The following is a 19381-nucleotide window of genomic DNA, read 5'->3' as shown; positions in this document are numbered from 1 at the left end:
CTGTAAATATCACTACCATAAAATCACGACGAACAATGCGGTACACTCGTGTCGCTTTCTGCTTTCCTGCTTCTTTTAAAATGTATTTCCAACACAACATTGTTACTAAGCTATGCTATTGAGCTGTATTTCTAAAGAGGGAATTATGTTCTTCTTACTACAAGTGGTTGCCCTGCTGATGGGCAGTTCAAGGCTCTTGCCCCAATGTCAGTTAAATTGCTAGTGCTATAGTGAGGATCACACAACGAGTTAGATACTATAGAGAGGCCAAACACCTCAGAAAGTTGAAGACAATTGAACATTGGTCCGCCATGCTTCGGTTAGTCAAAACAAAGGGGCGTGGCTCGGATGTTGTAGGAAATGACTGTGATGAAGTTAGTATTATTGTGAATTGAGTTACATATTAAGACTATGTCAATAAGTAAAAAGTAAAATACACACTAAAACTTACGTTTTATAACAGCTATAGGCCTATGTTTTATTAGTTTCACTAAATATAGCCCAGATATTAAATCACACAAGCTATACTCGATGCAACCAAAGCAAAGCACCTAAAGACGGATGAATTTAATCGGCAGAAGAAAAATAAATAATTTGTTGACTTCGTCACAAATTTAATTACCTTACAGCTAATCTAACCTAATATGAAATTATGTAATTCAGTGCTCACCAGGTGATTTCAAGAGAGACGACGTATGTAACTAATAGAAGTATAATATAGGAAAGGTAGTGGCGAAAATTTAAAAAAATATTCAGTAATTAAGTTATTGAGAAAAATTCATTTGAAATTGGAATTAACACAGAGAACTTTTGAAAACTGCAATTATTAAAACTACAAATTACCGCTTAGCATGCAACATAATAATTAAAGAATGACACTAATAAAAAGTTACTCATGATCATAACTCACCACATTTATTGAAACGATAAGATACTTACGATTAACATTGTTATCAGAAACAACAGGAGCCACAGCTAGCTACACTTCTTTTCGCGTGATGGAGACATCATGTAGCTCTAATATAATTTGAAACAAATATTGTCGCGTGATGGAGACATCGTGTAGTCTAATATAATTTGAAACAAACATTGTTCTCACACGTGTCTCGCAACTAGGCAGAGGCTTTTGCAGAATAAAACTGTTCTTACATTATTTTGAACAATAATGACAAATTGTGTGTGGTGCAAGTGCTAACTTTCCTCTTTGTTAACAAAAAGAGCCCTACGCATTAATAAAAAGAAAATTGGAGTAGGCCCTATAAACGCAATAAATACTAAACTCTCGATGGTACAAACTTATTAATACAGATATTTCACTTATGCTTAGTCCGTCTTATCTTATAATTCTCTGCGGCGATGGTACCTGTATTGAGAGGGTTTAATTATCCAGCAACGAATATTATGATTTACGGCACATTTCATTTAAATCCGAGGGAATGAGACATTTTTGGAAATTTTAAAGTCTTAATTATTACTTTTTCATTTATAAATCAGCTTTTTACAAAACTTATAGCGAAATGTTTAAACTGAATATTGATATATCTGAAAAATATAATACAATAAATATAATACTCGTTGCAGTGTACCTTTGATAAGCACTCCTTGCGGAGGCTGGCGGTACTATAGACCGCCATGTTTTTTAGGGAACGATCCATAGTACTGTTGGCCTCCGCAGGGAGCGCTTATCAGAGGTCTTCAGCCTCTCTATAGTATCTAACTCGTTGGGATCACAGCAAATATTTCCGCCTTGTCAGTGTTGCCAACTGTTACCAGATATCACCACATGTAGTAAAATCACGATCCTATGTACTGAATGACTTCTTTACTCACCGTACTTTACCTTAATGTTGGAAGGTTATTCTAAATAGTTTCAATAATAATGAGAATAATAATAATAATAATAATAATAATAATAATAATAATAATAATAATGAGAAATGTATTGCTATGTTCTATTCTTTTATTCCTTTACATTATTATTAGTATTAGCATTAATAGGTTACTATACGTAAATATACAACAAAGTATAGTAACTTATATAATATTCAAGAATCAAATCTGTTCCAAGACCAATTAAATTATTGTCACTTCACTTCAAAGATTCCAGCGTACATATACTGTACTTCCTAAAGGTAGATAAATTAATAACCAATTGACTTTTGGTTGGAATTCGAATGAACTTCTGATTATCTTTTGAAATTAGTAAGGAAATGGATAATACAACTAGGCTAAAACTGAAATAATAATAAATCAACTTACAAAAATAATTTTGGTCCTTAAAAGCCATAAGTAATTTCACTTCTAGATACCTTTTTAAAGATTTCATTTGTTTGTAAATTGCTTAATAATGTTACACTTACACTTATTATTTCTGCAACTCCACGTCTGTCATTGAAAAAATGTATGATACATAACTGTGAAGTCTCTTTTTGGCTCTTGTGTCCTAAATTTAAATAAGAAAAAACAAATGATTCAAGAAATATGAGCTGGTGAAAATTAAATACTCAATTAATAAAACAATTACTACCAAAAGAGTATTTTATTAATTCTATACAAAAGATGGATTACACAGAACAGATGGCCAGAAATCATAGATTTATACACAACATACAGCATGAAACGATCATCAAAAAATGCTTTTTGTACACAATAACATCTTTCAAACGAAGTGAAATAGCCAATAAGTTCAATAAATATTATGCTAATAAGTAATAACTATAATTAATAATTATCTACAAGCTGTAAAAGGGAATAAAATAGTATATTGTTGAAATTAGGGGGTTATGGTTTATTACGTGTATTTATAATTTTAATTACTTTTCCTACATTTAATTATATTTTAATTTCTATTAGATTAGTTGGTGGTGTGGTTGTTATTTTTATCTGAGTACGTCAGACTATTAAGGAAAAACTGAAAGAAATATTAAATCTACAATCTACTTTATATAACAATATTTAATCAAGAACTGAATATTACTATTAATTTAATAACATAAGACCCAAAACATCTCCAAGTCCAGACAATACACATGCTGATTTTCTTAAACATGTTGGCAAACAAGCAAACTCACTACTTTTATCTTGTAATCTCATCTGAAATACAATATCTGTCTGGAGAAAATCTATCATAACATCAATTTTGAAAAGCAATTATTCAACTAATATCTTTTCGAGTTATCGACAGATACCACTTACTAGTATGATAGCCAAAATTATGGAAGAGATGATTTCATAGATTGAATTGGTTCCTGGAATCTAGTAACTAACTTTCATCTTATTGAGTTGACTTTAAAGAATTGCATTCAACAAATGGACAGATTTTAAATTTTAGTCAAGATATTAAAGATATTTTAAACAGAAAACAAAACACCTTAACAATTTTAATTTATTTTCAAGGATCATATGGCTCTGTAGATATAAATCACTTAAGAAATTGCAAACTTAGGGTGTCCATGATAAAGTGTTACACTGGGCCTGTGACTTGATTATTTGATTCATTGTCACAAATATGTAAATAGAGACAGATTCATCTGGGCTTCCCACATTGTTGTTTCCAGGAATACATTTTCCAATATTAATGTCGATGGTCTAACTAAAGAAATAGATCTTATGATAATCTCATCATTTGCAGATAATATGGTTCTCTAGAACAAAAAATCACAGTTCCACAAATAATAATAAACTGAGCCAAAATCCCAACAGACTTTTTGATTCTACTTGGAGAACTCAAACTTGCTCAATTAAGGGAAACTTTACTAATAAAACACAATCCCAAGTTATTTCAAAATGAATAGTATATAAGTTAACTTTAACAGATGATGTTAAGAAATGTGATACTTCTCCAGACATTTTAAAAATCATTAGAAACGATAAATGATCTGGTCAGTGAGTGACTACATACAGTATTTTTTTATAGATGGATCCTGTTTACCAAGCCATAGATGTAGTGGTGTTGTAGTACAATACCAGTATATTCCCTTTTACAGGGAATTATATTCAAACACTTGTTTGCCCCATTTTAACCGTGACAACGCTTTTTAGTTTTTTAAACATTCTGGTTATTGTATTGTGTTTGTGTTTAGTGAAAGATTTTAGATAAGGGCGCAAATAGCCATAGTAGCTGACGCGCCCTTTTTAAACGCCACTAACTAACTAACTAACTAACTTCAAACACTGACTAATTTTGATAGTGAAAATTTAGATACACTTTTAAGCTTACAAAATCTCCAGTATCGACTTCATAAATCTGAGAAGGCTGTCATACTATCAGATTCAAAATCAGATATTCTTGCTGCAGTATTGGACGTAACAGCATGAAATCTCAATATTTTACAGTGTTTTAATATTTTAAGCAAAATGGTCGAATTACATCGACGACTGGTACTTCCGTGGATCCATGAACTTTATGGAGTGGGAGGTAATGAGGTAGCTGAAAGGTAGCAAAATTACTGTAAGGTTATCTATACCTGCATCTTACCACACTGTTAAAAGAATAACAAGATCAGAACATGACAATGTGGTAACAAAAATCGGAATGATTCTAAAGAAAATGAAAAAATTGCAATAGGCCATCCGGCATCCACTCCACGATGGAGGAAAATCCTCAGAAGAAACCAACTAATCAGACCAAATGGGGGATCCAAACTACCCTCGAGTGCAGCTCTGAATTTGCAGGCCAACGAGTCTACCGACTAAGCTACATTGGTGGCTCCACTAAAAATATGAAGTACATGGCACTCAGATTATTAAATTGACAAACCTAAACAATTATTCATCAGTTAAGCTATAAAATATAATACATAGCAAGCAAGTTAATTCAATTTAAAAGTATAAACAATTCAATCAGTTGAAATATACAGAAATTGATAATAAATATCATGCAAATTACTTCACATTACAAGCATAAACAATTCATCACTTGTGGTATACAGCCTACTATTTAATTTACAGCACATACAATCCATCAGTTAAGCTATAGGCCTACAGTCTACTATTCAATTTACAGCATATATAATTCATCAATTAAGCGAAACAAAAATATAGTACAATACATAGTAAAAATAATACACCTAATTTAATAACTGAACTTCTATGAAAATCTACAGTGGCAGTACTCATATTATCACAGGCCATGATTGTCTCAAATATTTACAAAGAACTGATATTTCAGAATCTCCCCATGCCATTTCTGAAATCTCAATGAAGATATGGATCATTGTCTTGACTGTTTAACTTTACACAGCTTTCAATCATCTGGTTAAATATTGGAGTGCAAGATAACAAATGACATCAACTGCTGAACACTTGGTATCAATCAACCAACAACTTCATTACATTAAAGGGGGAAAAAAACTGAAAGAATTAATTGTATATAGACACAACACATAAGACAAGGCCGCTTCAGAACAGTAATTGGCAAGGCTCTGTTGTTTTAGGATTCTTATGTAGATTCAATTTCACCTGAAAGAAAAAAGTAGCATCTATAAGTATGCCTAATTATGAGAAATAAGAGAAACGGTTGCAATAGTAGTAGTAGTAGTAGTAGTAGTAGTAGTAGTAGTAGTAGTAGTAGTAGTAGTAGTAGCAGCAGCAGCAGCAGGAGCAGGAGCAGCAGCAGCAGCAGCAGCAGCAGCAGCAGCAGCAGCAGCAGTAGCAGCAGTAGCAGTAGCAGTAGCAGTAGTAGTAGTGATAATAATGATAATAATGATAATGACTGTAAAGTATGGAAATTAATATTGCAATGTAATATCAAAAGGTGATTTCACACCATCAACTCTTATCATTTAGTACAACAAATCTATTATATTCAGTTGCAATCACCAGTAGCTGTTCTTTCCTCCATTTTGTTGTTGGCTGATTTTTCACAAGTCTGCTATGATATGCAGCACTATCCATGACAATAACGCATTGCCCTAATGTTCTCAGGTTAACAACTGTGTTTGCACCCACTTCTCAACTACAGGGCTATTCATAGCACTATGGTAGTCCTGACTTTTCTTTCAATTGCATGAAAAAATTAAATCAGCACCTGCAATAAAAATTATACCTGGGCATATAATTACGTCACATGAATTCACAGCATTTAAATAAAGAAAATAAAACATAACATAACATAACACGACATGACATGAGATCCTCTTTGGTGAAAGGCTTTCCCACGTTTTTATTTAGTCACCAATTTTTGTATTTTTGTACCCAGATTTAAAAAATTACTCTTGCCAAATTTATGTAAAATATAAATCAATATAACTTACCGAGTATAAATCCACCTTTCGTTCTGGCATCTAATCTTCCACCCTCATTTGTTGGTCTACGAATAACACCATTCATGTCACTGGAAACTTCACCTGGTTTATTTCATGTATAAGTGGGTCATCCTACTTAAAAAAACAGAGAGAGAAAAGCAATTCACATTGACACTCTAAGAGACACAAAAATTTTAAAGACAGGAAAACCGTTCAAGAATTTTATAACTAGCCTCTAGTTATAATATGAAACTATTAATTGCAAAACATGTTGTTCCCACCTTTCATTACTAGTAGCCTATATTAATTGCAATTTCATATTCCACATAAGTATTAACCTATTTGTTAGTAAAAAATTCAATCACTCAATGTCTCACAATACATTGAAATTTACCATTCATAAAAATCCAAATTTAAAATCTGTCCATTTGTTGAATGCAATTCTCTAAAGTCAACTCAATAAGATGAAAGTTAGTTACTAGATTCCAGGAACCAATTCAATCTATGAAATCATCTCTTCCATAATTTTGGCTATCATACTAGTAAGTGGTATCTGTCGATAACTCGAAAAGATATTAGTTGAATAATTGCTTTTCAAAATTGATGTTATGGTAGATTTTCTCCAGACAGATATTGTATTTCAGATGAGATTACAAGATAAAAGTAGTGAGTTTGCTTGTTTGCCAACATGTTTAAGAAAATCAGCATGTGTATTGTCTGGACTTGGAGATGTTTTGGGTCTTATGTTATTAAATTAATAGTAATATTCAGTTCTTGATTAAATATTGTTATATAAAGTAGATTGTAGATTTAATATTTCTTTCAGTTTTTCCTTAATAGTCTGACGTACACAGATAAAACTTTTCTGAAGAAATACCATATTTAATATTACTTAGACCAGTCATGAATAAATTATTCAGCCAGAGTCAACGTTCCTATGCTTTATAGAGTATGTTATATAGTTATTATATAAAATTGAATTATTTTTAAGGACCATAACAGGCCAACATTCATGTAATATTTGCTGCAATATCAAGTTAATAATTACAATATGACTTGTATTTTCTTCGGCCGATGTGGCATGTAAATTGTGTTCTGAACGGTTAATTTAATACCAAAAGAGAAAACTGGAAATTTACTTTCGTGCTGTTTGATTACTTGTTCGTCTAATTTGTAAATGTATTTAAGCTATCACCTACTGCAGTATTACAGTATCTTAAATGTATTTAGTTTGGCAATATGAAAATCACTGACTTGATTAAACATGTAGGCCTAACCTAAAAATTTGTTTTGTTTGACCACAATCATGAAATTATTAGTGCAAACTCCTAAAACTGAATACCACTTTGAAATGTATGCTTAAGAATACTTACTCCTAATAATTGTCCTATTCTGGTTGTAATTGCTGTCTCCGTTAGCATAATTCCTTCTTCATTATCTTCTTTCTTCAACTAATTATACACGTGAACTACAGATTTCTGAAACGTACTCTGAATGCCACACATTTTCTTCCTTGGAGGAGTCACTGCAACACTATTTCATTTTTTTGACATAGTAATAAAAATCTAAACACGAAAGAAATTCATTAAAATTTGAAATAATATTTCTATCCATTACCCACGTGCATTATCACGCCCAAGTATATTATATTCATTCGTACTTATCTGACTATTCTTGAATTATAACCACAACGCAACACATAAAATAACTATTATGTATTAATATTAATACTAATATTAATTAATTATTAATAAGTTCGAATTTCACTATCTTCCAGTAACCGGCTGAGAAATCTAGTACAATTTTAATTTCATGGAACTCCAGTACCGGCAAATATTGTCGATATTTGCCTCAGCTGCCAACATACCGGTTACAAAATCACTACCATTTATAGTATTTGTCAGTATCGAAATTCGAAACGAAGTTGGCAAAAGAAAATTCAACCTTCAAACTAGAAAATCACCATAATCCACTAGCATTTGTAGTAATGGGGGAAAAATGGTTAGGTTTCACCCTTAGGGTATCAAGTTACCTGGTCTTCCCTATAAAAACATCACAGCGGCCAATGACAAGCAACAAACGCAGTGTGCATGCCTCACCATTAATAGCAATGCCGGGCAAAATCAAAAAACTGCCCTAAGAATTTTTCTACATGCACATGCGCAGTCTGCTCATTTCTTTAGTTACACAAATCCGTGCAACAGTGAAACTTGTACAAATACATAGTGTACGTAGTAGATTTGAACCGAATATTAGGAGACTATTATTTATTTAATACATCATGGTAAAAAAATAAACCTCTTTTTTCTAAAAAATGTTAGGGTAGGGTATGAGCCCTTATCCCCTTATGGACGGACCGCCCCTGCTCTATAAAAGTTACACGTTGAATGGAAACCATTCGCAAAACCATCCTGAGCACAGTTAAACCATTCAAGAATTTGATATAGAACCAGGTGTTACAAGACACTGGAGGGCTTTTTTTTTTAGAGAGACAGAGAGATAATTACATTTCTTTTGCTATAAACGTGTTGATACGGATTCAATACGCGTTTCCTCTCTTACACGTGGCTAGTGAATTTTCCGTTACGTCTTTCTTAAACGCTTTTCAACTTTGTTACTAAGCTCCCTTCGCAAAGTACAATCGAATGACTATGCACCTGATTCACTCTTCGGAAACGTGGCTTCAAATTCTGTAGAGTGCAAGTTGAAATTCGGGGCCTTAAAATATACTTTAAAGAGCTTTTTAAATTTTATGATTTTAGCAATCACCACCAAATCATTTACTTAGCCTACATTATCAGTCCTGCTACCTATTCAGAAAACATCGATAGATTACTACAATGTATCTGTATACTGTATTCTAGAAGACAAGAAATTCCTATGAAGGAATATTTCATTGCATGAATGACAAGGTTCTGTAGGTGTAACTATCTAATGTTATGGTGATGAATGTTACATATTTTGCAATAATCTATAAAACTAATGTTAATGTGCCTTTACACATACAAGGTGGGGCACAATGAACTCATGATTTTGACTTATGTAATATTAATGTAATATTAACATATAATTATGTAATATATGTAATATTAATGTAATACCCATCCGATATTTGGGGTGGATTGATGCTAGGCATGACATTACACTGGTCAAGGTGTGCCATTTAAGGTTAGAGTATTGATTGTTTAGGTTTACATGGCAACTTTTTCTGTTTTGTTACTGAAATCAACAAATCTGATTATCTTCGTCGGATATTGCACATATACTGAAATTACCATCCGCACAAAATTCAAATAATCCAATAGTTATCGGACCGTGTCTTCATCTCAAGAATGGAATTTTGCAATGAATTTATTCATTTAATGAACGAAGATACAGGGATTACTCGTCACTTAATAATGTCAGACGAAGTCCACTTTGAATTGTCTGGTAATGTAAATAAACACAACATGCCATACTGGAACGCACAGAATCCTCGTGAACTATATACGAAACCACTTCATAGCCAGAAGGTGACAGTTTGGTGCGGGATATTCTCCGGTGTACGCACAGTTCGAGCTCTGTCTGCAGGTTTGTCATCTCTTGCAGGAACTGCCGTTCGTAATATTTTCTCATTCAAGTTATTGATTGTGTTGCGATCCGGAACTCTTCCATGTGTTGCAACATTGAAATGCAGCCTGAATAATCGCTGTGTTGTTATCACTGAGTCTACGCCTTTAAAAAATGTTTAAATAGTGAATGCCAGATGTTTTGCTGACCAACAGGACATGTTTATTCATTACATTTTCGGAAATAATTCAGATTTGTAGATTTCAGTAACAAAACAGAAATCGTTGCAATGTAACCTAAACGATTGATACTCTAACCTTAAATGGCATACCTTTACCAATGTTTACCACCACGAGCTTCAATTCACCCCAACTATCGGATGGGTATTACGTAAGTCAAAATCATAATTTCATTCTGCCCCACTCTGTATTTTCTTAGAAAATTTAGTAGTATCATATCAATGTAAATATGAATTTCACAATGTTCTCTGTGTAAGCTGGAGCGTTTATAACGATATTTATCATGTTAGAAGATCCACTTCAAAATACCCGTCCTAATGTTACAGTTTCATCAGTAAATGAGGTGCAATATGTCATTTAGAGGGACACCAATGAAGCAGTAGTATTCGTAGATTGATGGTTAGTAACGGTGGTTAAGTTAATGCTCGAAGAAATTCTATTCAGTTTATAATCAATAGTTCGGGTCCACCGTTTCCAGATAATAGATTTGCAGAGGCTATTATTTTAACCCTAGAATATTAACCTACGTAAGTCTTACCCATACTTTTCACAAAATGATGCGTAAAAGCCACAAAATGGAAATTAGAGCTTTCACAATAGGATATCTGTCATACTACTGTTTACTTGGATTCCCGACATTATTACTGGCTGTCGGCTTTGTGATTTTTCTCTGTGGATGAAAGGAATTAATCATGAATATTGTCAGTATGTTTAGCACTACTAGAACTTTTTTAGTAGGCCTAATAAAATTTTATTTTCGGTAAGCTGAAAAATATATTTCAGTACATAAAGTTAGTTTTGTTATTAGAGATCGAATGTGGATAGGCTTATAAATAATTAAGCAAAAAATTATTTCAGCTACTGATAACAAGCAAATCATGCAGATGTTAAATGAAAACATATTTTGTTAATCGAATGATCACATAGCTATATTACAACTTAAGCATGATGATGATGATGATGATGATGATGATGATGATGATGATGATGATTTAGACCTAGAATTTTTGTCTCTACACAACAATAAGCCTGATGATATTGACGAATATTATCTATAATATGAATGAATGCCATCTTCCCGATATACAATGCCTCTCATACAAGTTATTTAGATCGTTACTTCTTTTAATTTATTGTTGCAATTCTTACTCTAATCTTTCCTTGCCCGTCATCAATTCTTTCACTAACCTCCTCCTCATTATTATACCAAAAATAACTATACTTCTAATTCTTGACCCCCCTCCTGTATGACACATTTCCCCTCACTTCACATCTCTAAATATTTTCACTTTTCACTGCTAACTTTTCCACATTGCTACTTTATTTTAGGTTTTAGATTTCTTTTCTCTTGATTTATTTCCCTTCCACACCATTTTCTTAAGTCATACTGCTCTTTCACCTTGTTTTCCCCTCTTCCTTCATCACTGCTTCCTGAACTATCTCGTACTTGCATTACTCTACTTCTCGTCAGCCTCGATTTGGATCTTAGTTCCTTCACCCGCTTCGGAATTGCTCCCATCTGATGCCCACTATTTACCTTCGATTGCATTACGATAAGTTCTGCTGTGCTTGCTGAACACAATTTCGCGTCACTCCTTTTTCTTCTTCAGATGACGTCACTGCCTGCTTTCCGGAAATTGTCGCTGAGTTTAACACGTTTAAATTTAACAGGCGTGTGTGTGTGTGTGTTTGTGTTTGTCTTTGTCTTTGTCTTTGTGTTTGTGTTTGTGTTTGTTTGTGTGTGTGCGTGCGTGCGTGCGCGCAACCAGGATCAATTAAGAGGACAAAAATTGTGTGCATCTGTAAATTGCAGTAGAGAAAAAGAAACATAAAGAAAGAGCTATCTTAAAAATTTTAATTGGAGGAACAATCTACTACACTAAAATTCCCATGACATGACATATCTCGAAAAAAATATATTTACATAGAGAAGATCCACCACCAACATTAAAACTAAAAGTTAATTTTATGCTAGAATCATAATCTATATTATGAATTTGCTTATTTATTATTTATTTTTTTACTTATTTGTCTGTGTGTCTGTTTGTCTGTCAGTCTGTCTGTCTGTCTATTTATTTATTATTTAATCTCACAAAATTAAAGCCATAAGGTCTTCTCTTCCATCCAACCAGATAGCACACATAAAGACAAAACAAATACAAACAGTGACAAAAATAATACAATATAAATTTTAAAGCACTATAGAGGTCAAAAGGGTCAAAGGACAGTATAAAGCACTCATTAACCCAATACAAGAAACACAACATAGTTGAAATAACAGTAACAGGAATGGTAATAATAATAATAATAATAATAATAATAATAATAATAATAATAATAATAATAATAATAATAATAATAATTGTAATAAATACATTTTACTCTAAGGGTAAAATTAACAATATAATATTTATTTTATGTTATGGATTAAGCCGAAGTTGCAGATTTGAATTTTGATATTGTCCAACAGTCTCTGACATGGCCAGGGAGAGAATTCCAGAGACGTAGAATCGATATACTGTAACATGATGAGTAGATGGATGTTCTGTGCAGAGAAATAGAGAGAAGGTGCATGTTCCGGTTTCGAGGTAGTGAAAAGTAAACAAAACGAAATACTAGGTAAGAGGGTGTGGAGGTGTGGATAATTTTAAGTAATAATAAAAGGGAGTTGAAGAGCTTTCTTTCCTTCAGTGGATTTCGTGACAATAGTTCTTGTGACTGTGTTACACGAACGAATTTTATAATGTTACAAACGAAACGAACACAGATATTCTGAACACATTGTAATCTGTGGGCAAGATCAATATTGAGAATCGTGAATAGAGAATCGCGATACTCGAAGAGGGGCATCAATAAAGTTTAAATTATATTATTTTTTGAGGCCAATAGGTAGAACGTTGGTTAAGTGTTTGACAGAATGAATTATAAAAAAAAGTTTTCATACTTCTGTAAGTAACTTGTCTTTGAAAAGTTAAATTTTAATCTAAATATACTCGTAATTTAAAAATAAAAATAGCTATCATAAATCCTTCAATAACTGTCTATTTTTAACCTAATGAGTAGTTCAAGAATTACATTAGGTTATACACATTAAAAATATATGACTAGCGTTTTCGCCAATTGGATGGCATCTTCAGGTCTAATTAGCATATTATGATGCTTTTAACATAAAGACATAGATGAAATGCAACATAATAAAAAAGTGATAAAATACATGACGTGAGAAAAATTACAATATTATAAATAACTGCACACATTGCCTTCTGTCATTTATAATATTGTAATTTTTCTCACGTCATGTATTTTATCACTTTTTATTATGTTGAATTTCATCTATGTCTTTATGTTAAAAGCATCATAATATGTTAATTAGACCTAAAGATGCCATCCAATTGGCGAAAGCGCTAGTCATATATTTTTATGTGTATAACCTAATGTAATTCTTGTACTATTCCTTAGGTTAAAAATAGACAGTTATTGAAGGATATATGATACTCATTTTCATTTATATGTTAACTTGTCGGACCAACATGCCTCTTAAAAATACTCCTAATTTGTTTACTATTATGCTATGTGTAATTCTGTTAATATTTATTGTCGTGTTCGATACTATGGCTAGATCTATGTATTTCGTTTAATGCTCGTTGGTCTCCAATTATTACAGCTAGCAATTTGTTTGGATTTAGTCGGAGTGCAAATTTTTGCGCCCATTGAGCTACAGATGCTAGAACTTCATTAATTCTGGTCACAGAATCACTGATTGTACAAGTTCGGGAGTGAATGTAAACTTGTAAGTCATCAGCGTATAAGTGGTATTTAGAATATTTTAAGATATTTTTAAGTAATTTACAGTCCAAAATTTGTTATTTGAGTGTAACAAATTTGAACTACAACGTCTTGAACCAGTTTGTCGATTAGATAGGTGTGACACCAAATACTCCCCGCCGTTGTGTTTCGAATTAAGTCCTGTTATAAAGATTTTATAAGATATGTGAATTATGTTCACAAATGGTGTAATCTGAACACATGATATAATTACTCATAATTAATGTATTTTAAAATACACGTTTTTCTGCAGAACTATTAAAAACATAGGGAAATTGTATTCTTTGCTCCGGTAATCTTAGAAATACAGCATGACAGATCATTAGCATATTTTCTTTCAATTCTAATTTTGTTTTCCTGGCTATCTCTCTTTCTATTAATACCTTAGCTTCTCACATGTTCCATTTTGAAAATGATTTAACTTCTTTGCCATTAAGCCAAATCTACTGCCAACATTTCTCTTTTAAAAAAAATATACTCAATGCCCACATTTCACTTTGAAATCAGAATACATTAATGTATTTCTAATGTAATATCTACTATGCATTTGTATCTAATGTCCTTTTTATATCGTATGTATGAAACGTCCATGTAATATGTCAGTTTTGTGATAAATATGTATGTAATTTCTATGTAATATATTTTTGTATGTCATATGCGTGTATTTTGTATGTACTATGTACTTTTTCTGTCGTGTGTACATTAGCTATGTACTCGTAATATGTCTGTTCTTATGAAATAGGTTTGTTTTTGTGTCTGCTTAATTTCTGTTTTAATATTCTTTATTATTATTATTATTATTATTATTATTATTATTATCATTATTAAATATGTATTTCATTAAATATAATATGCTTTTTAAAGTTTGAATGTAATTTTATGTGATACATTTTTTTTATGTCATATATATATATATATATATATATATATATGTGTGTGTGTGTGTGTGTGTGTGTGTGTGTTTCTGTGTGTAATATAGGCTATTCTACATCCTTACATATGTACTTGCATGTGATATAATTCTCTGTATGTTATAAGTTATAATTCGTTAGTAACTTTTGTGTACTTATTTAATCTGAAATGTATTTAATTATAATCCTAATATACCTTATGGTAAAATAGGGTTCAATAAATTTGGATAATCAAAAAAGTAATTTATGTAAAGGGTAAAAAGTAATGACCCAAGAACCGAGCCTTAAGGGATTCCAGCCTACACGGTACGCCAATTAAAAGAAATACCACCGGCTGGTACACATTGTTTGCCGTTCGCAAAGGTATGAATCGAACCAAAGTATGGTACTCTTAGAAAGATTGTAGTTTTTAAGTTTACATTAAAGAAGATCCGTGTCAACTGTGTCTAAAGCTTTGCTAAATTAGCTGAATTGGCCATGTACTGATTATTTCATGAAGCAGCTTGTTACTGCTATCAAGACGGATTGTGACAAAGGACTGGTTCACCAGTTTGCCTCTGGTATAGTTATTTCTTTAGGATAACCAACTTACTATCTAACTCGTATCTGATAAATAAAGCTTATAAAAATTTCAAGAGCGTCTATACAAACACCTTATATTGAAAGCTATTAATTTCAGACAAAATTACATAGAATCTTCTATAATCATAAAACGAATTTTAATTAATTTTGCACGTCTCTTAAAATTATTTTTTTCATGTCTTTCATATCAATTTGTTTCCAGAAATACCCGTTTAAATTAGTGATGAGTACGGCTCGGATTTCTATTACATTTTTTTTATCCTGGCCTCATTTTATGAACTTAAATACACTGCTAGCTTTTCTGAACACAATGACACGATGTTTATGGTGACATAAATGCATATTTTACAATATTTTAGGATTGAATCATATCTGACCACAAAAATGGTATAGAAACATGTTTTCGGCCATATTGCAATATTATTTTAACAGTTCTACAAATATTATTTCCATGTTTGTATCAATAATGGCAAGACGTTTTATTTACTTTCTTTTTTTATTATTTATTTTGGAATTTCTCTTCTTTCAAATAGTCTGTGGTTAAATGAAGTTTTAAGGCAACGGGATCCGCAAGCAGTAATTTGTTACAACACGAATGGAAAAAGAATGTTAGAAATATGGCCACTTTGTTCCTGGTGGGTCTTGCCTTCACCCCTTTATCTCTCCCAAACATATGTGTAATTCATAAACAATCGGTGACCCTGTTGCATAGATATAAAATTATTCTGGTAATGAAAAATTGTGTGGTTTTTTAAAGAGTTTCGTGAAAAGTATTGTAGCACTGATAGGGAAATTTTATTTTGCAAAATTAGTGAAATGAAAGTTTCAGATCAGAAACGTTTCACAGTCCAACAACATTGCAGTACTGCTATACTCCGTTTGTGGAATCTGTAGAGTATAGGGGACGAAACAATCCTTTACGCAAGTGGTGAGTGGAGGGGGCCAGCCCAATGAGCGCCCTGGGCTGAGGGGAACGAACGAATGCAGAGAGAGGACAATTTCTATCTGCACTCAACTGCAGTTAAGATGACGCCACATGAATCTTGCATCTTAGCACCTGCGAGACGATGCAGCCCGCAACACACTACTGCTCTGGTAGGCTCCGCCAATTCGTTTCACATCGGCTCCACCCAAATGCGCTGACTTACTTTACAGATCCCAGAAACGGAGTTTAAGTACACAAAATCTAAATAGACAATTCGCTGCAAAAACCAGAGAGCACTTGCTGTTCAAGAATCAGCCAGCAGTTAATCTCACAAAGTTCCTCAGAAAACCCAGATGCACTGTCTGAAGATGATTGTTTCATCGAGCAATCCTTTATACAAAACAAATAACCACACTTTCTGGAAGTTCTTAGAAAGATATACAATTCATTCTATTCCTTCAGAGTCCACATTTGGAGTTAACATTCACAAAAACAATAAATTCTGTTAAATGGTGAATAAATAAGTTTTCTAAGTCATTTTTTAACAATATTTAATTATTTGCGTCATATTTCCAAGTTTCTATGTCATATTTTTGTATTTTAGGGCACAAGATCTTGCATATTTCCAGAGATTTTAGGTCATATATCCGGACCCTTGTGATGAACGTTTTCACCAAGATAATATAAAGTAAATGGAACAGATTTATGAATCTATCTGGACTGACTTTATGACAGCAAATTTCTGCTTCATATTGTACAGGAAAAATATAATATGGAAGAGGAATTCATTCCACTTTTAATTATTGTTTAAAAAGAAGTCATATTTATTTATATCACATTATACCTCATGATTCGTAGTTGATTTTAAATCGGAAAAAAGAAGAGATAATGCAGAATATAGTATCTCATTAAGCCCTCAACTACACAAATAAATCTACAAGAAATGAGCATAATCTTTACAGTAAAATATGTGATATAAAAATTTATTGCATTTACACTATCAGCATGAAAATCCAGTTCATAAAAGCATGCTGATTTAAAAAGTTTTTCATCTCGTAGATAGGTATGATTAGACGTTTTTCCTCTGAGTATATTTTTAACAACTGTAACTACTTAAAATACCATGAAAAAGCCTTATTCTATTAAAGAAAAAAATTGCCATTGATATGGATAGGGTTTATGTTTTGCTCTGAACAAAATATCGTCGGTTTACAAGCAAAACACATACAGTAAATAATATTTCTTCTGAGGAAAAGGCGTATATAATGTATTTTATGTATAAATTCAGAATTGAAAAAGAGAAACAACTTACTGCTAATAATATTTAGAAGATTCAGTTTTGTTAACAGCTTTCAAAACGCCTTTTTCTCAGAGGTAATATTTTTTATTTAATATGCTTTGCTTGTAAGCCGACGGTATAGTCATATGGTAATGTTTATGAAAATGGAACAAATAAATGATATTAATGATTACGTAAAAATCGTATCGGAATAAAAAAACGGGATATATACAGGCGTATCTCATGTATCAATTGTTCGTTTGTGTGCTTGTCTCAAGAAACCCGAAAAGATATGAAAACTTATTCGAGACCATTACGTTCAGTTCCAGTCCGAAACAAATAATTAAATAGCAAATCCAGTAATTAGGACCCATATTTTTATATGTAAAATTATGTAACTAAGATTATTGGAATATGACTTTAGTATATAGGGGAGTTAGGCCTAAAATGACATACTTGGGTAAAATGACATACTATGTGTTTTGTGAAAACACTGTAAGCTGAGTTTGAATTTACAGCTCTATAGTGCACAGAAGCTGGAAACAGTGGTTACATCCACGTTTTAGCAAGCGAAGGCGCCTTTTGGTGAAGCAGGTGCAACTAAAGGAAAAAAGTGCAAGACGATATAATATTGTTGACGTATGTTATGTATTGTTTGTCCTTTTAAGCTTCAGATATTAGTGAAATAATGTTCATGACTGAAAACATGAATATTTCCCTCTATAAAAAGCATTACAATATCCAAATTCATAAAGATGTTAGGTCGTACTACCACTACTTCTTATTCTTCTTCATTGCGGGTAAAATGACATACCACCTACTTGGCTAAAATGACATACTATGTCATTTTACCCAAGTGCATGTTTCTGAATGGAAATGATAAGCCATATATTATGGGCGATAGCGATTTGCAAAATTGGCATCAAATTTGTTTACAATGGCTGATTAGTGATTACTTTTGTGAAATTATGTAATATATAGTGGCATCTCTCTCATTGCTCGACTGAATTTTTCGTAAATCGAACTGATTTTAAAATAGGTGAGATGGGGATTTCTTTAAAATATATAAAACCCTAAAATTTCTAAAATAAATATATTTGCACTGAATTTGTTACTCTGATTTATCCTCTTATGAATGAACTAGGCTTGGCGAGTCTGAAGTTTACTTGCACCTACTTCACCAAAAAGCGCTTTTGTGGAAAACTTTGTAAGATGAGTTTGGATTTATAGCTCTATAGTGCATAGAAGTTGGCAACAGTGATTACACGTCATGTTAGCCTTCCCTCGTCACTGCACCCATCGACTCCAGCTACTTGGTGTGTCTTTCTTCGGGCCTTTGAAAACATATGATTAGGCCGTTACAAAGTGTCTAATATAAACCAGAAGAAACATGGCTACAGTGCAAGGAATATTTCTCATGGGCACACAATGAATGTGCAAGTGTATCTAAGAGAACAAATGTTTTTTTTTTTTGAACTATGTAAAAATTAACTTAAGTGTGTCATTTTACCCTAGTAACTTGGGTAAAATGGCATAATTTGTCTATTTTCAAACATACATTTCAGTTAAAGATTGTCAGTATTTTCCACTTTCTGTTGATATTAATATACGTGTTAATATTGTTGTATCAGTTATATATAATTGGCCAAAACAAATTTGGTAAGAATACATATTTTTTTCAAGATTTCCTTAAGGTATGTCATTTTAGGCCTAGTTCCCCTACAGGATTGTAACCAAAATATATGTCAAATATAGAGGACGAAGAAATGTTATAACTTATAGACATTGATCCGAAAACGCTTTATTTTCTTTTTACAGCAAATTTT

At 32.2% G+C, this 19381-nt stretch overlaps 1 protein-coding gene and 1 long non-coding RNA gene across 2 annotated transcripts in view; one reads left to right on the top strand and one right to left on the bottom strand.

The window, feature by feature from the left end:
- The window catches only part of LOC138700063 (uncharacterized), a 1616191-nt gene that overhangs the window by 252005 nt on the left and 1344805 nt on the right, over positions 1-19381 (top strand). The gene's annotated exons all lie outside the window — the stretch shown is intronic.
- On the bottom strand, positions 2224-6381 carry LOC138700055 (uncharacterized). The gene is made up of 3 exons (XR_011332165.1): positions 6255-6381; positions 5821-6028; positions 2224-5460 (listed from the first exon to the last, which is right to left on the bottom strand). It is a non-coding gene; the product is annotated as an uncharacterized lncRNA (long non-coding RNA).

This window comes from Periplaneta americana, chromosome 1 (assembly GCF_040183065.1).
Source record: "Periplaneta americana isolate PAMFEO1 chromosome 1, P.americana_PAMFEO1_priV1, whole genome shotgun sequence".
Lineage (NCBI taxonomy): Eukaryota > Metazoa > Arthropoda > Insecta > Blattodea > Blattidae > Periplaneta > Periplaneta americana.
The sequence above is the reverse complement of the archived record's forward strand: the minus strand, read 5'-3'. Positions and strand labels throughout refer to the sequence as shown.